Consider the following 1,906-nt stretch of genomic DNA (forward strand, 5'->3'; position numbering starts at 1 on the left):
TGAGGGAGGAAAGAGACAGAGAGACACCTGCAGCCCTCCTTCACCACGTGTGAAGCTTCCTCCCCCTCGCAGGGAGGGACCAGGGTTTTGAACCCAGGTCCTTTGAACAGTAGTGTGTGCACATGACCAGGTGTGCCACCTGCAAGTTCCCCACAGTGGCCCGCAAAAAGGCCGGGAGCCCTGGGCTGGCCTCTAGGAAGAGGCTTGCTGCCTACGCCAGAAGGTGCTGCCTGGTATCTGCAGCCATTGGCCAGGCCGGCCAGGCTGCGCCCTGGGAGTCCCCTCTGGGTTCTGCCACCTGCAGGCCCGGTGCCAAGCTAACCGAAGGGCCCTGGACAGAGGGCCTGCCGTGGTCTTCTGCATGGCAGCTGCTCCGGCCTCCCTCCCTGTTCTCCGTTTAGGCTTTTTGCCTTGGCAAAAACAAGGCCCGTGCAATGGTGTTATTTTTAATTTGCTCCGTGGCCTATGAATAATTCATATAAAGTAAAAACCGCAATATCTTTTGAGCTTATTTTAGGGTCCTGAGCAGCGATTAGCATGCCAGCCTGGAGCGTGCCACCCGGCTCCCACACTTCCGGTGGGTCCTTTGTCACGCTGCTCTGCCGCGAGAGGCTCTTCTGGCTACAGCTCTGTGGCGCAAGGACTCACGGGCCTCTGATTTCCTGTGATCAGGAGGGCTGGGCAGGCACAAGAGGAAAGGCCACCGGCCCTCCGCCCACGGTCATCTCCAAAGCGTGTCACCAGGGCTAAGGAGGGCGTGTTGTCGCAGCTCTGCACGCCGGGCCGTCCTGCCGACACCAGAGACCAGGACCTGTGCGAGTTTCCTGCGGGTGGGACGGCGCTGACGCCCAGCTGCTCGTGACCGGCAGCGATGCTCCAGAATCAGCTCCCGGGTGTGAAGCGGCCGACTGCAGACGCGTGTCCTGCCCCTGGGCTGCGTCAGCCGTCTTGCCGGGTCCAGGTGCTTGGGGCACGCCAGCACGAGGGACACCTACTTTTCTGTGCTCAGTGAGGACTCAGCGGCCTGGGGAGGGCCCGGCCTGGTCCAGAGGGTTGTAGCCGAGATTGCAGAGTCCCCCAGAAACACCATCCAGGCAGCACTCTCCCTCTCTCTCTCTCTCAGAATCTTTATTTGTTGACTAGAGACAGTGGGTGACAAAGAGGGAAGGGGCGATAGAGAGGGGTGGAAACAGAGACGCCTGCAGCACTGCTTCCCCCTGCAGGTAGGGACTGAGGGCTTGAACCCAGGTCCTTGCACATCCTAACATGCGCGCTCAACCAGGTGCACCACCGCCCGGTCCCCCCATCTGGGCGCCTCTGTCCCCTCCTCTGGCCTGACTCAGTCCCTCTGTCTTGAGCTAAGGCCCCGGGCACTCAGCAGTGACTTGATTTCTGAGCTGGTAGAGAAAGAGCACTTCCAACAGGGACTCCAGGCCCAGCATTTCTGGTGGCCCAGCTGGCAGGGAATGTTCAGCATCTGTGGTCAGCGTCCCCCGCCCAGTGTCACTTTCCTGGGCACTCAGGGAGGTGGTGGGATGCTTGCCGCTTTTGGAGAGGTAGCTTCCCAAAGGCTGAGAGCTCGAGGCAGTCTTGAGACATGCTTGAGTGTTGGTCTGCTTCTAAATTCTGCTTCTAAGACCTCGTCTGTTGCACTGCTTATGCTATGGTCTATTTACATAATCACTGTGTTACCTGGGAACCGCCCTGCCTGCGGGGCACTGGTTTAATCCCCACTGGTTCACAGGCTTTTTCCTTTTCTGCACCCCTATCCTATGTACATCCTCTTCTGACCTGACACTTCCACCTCAGGAGACAGATATGGGACAGGATTGTGATTAGAGCTAGCTTGCACTGCATCCCCACTTGGCAATAAAGATTGAACTGCGTGCCACTCAGCCATGAGTCC

This window comes from Erinaceus europaeus, chromosome 16 (genome assembly GCF_950295315.1).
Source record: "Erinaceus europaeus chromosome 16, mEriEur2.1, whole genome shotgun sequence".
Classification (NCBI taxonomy): Eukaryota; Metazoa; Chordata; class Mammalia; order Eulipotyphla; family Erinaceidae; genus Erinaceus; species Erinaceus europaeus.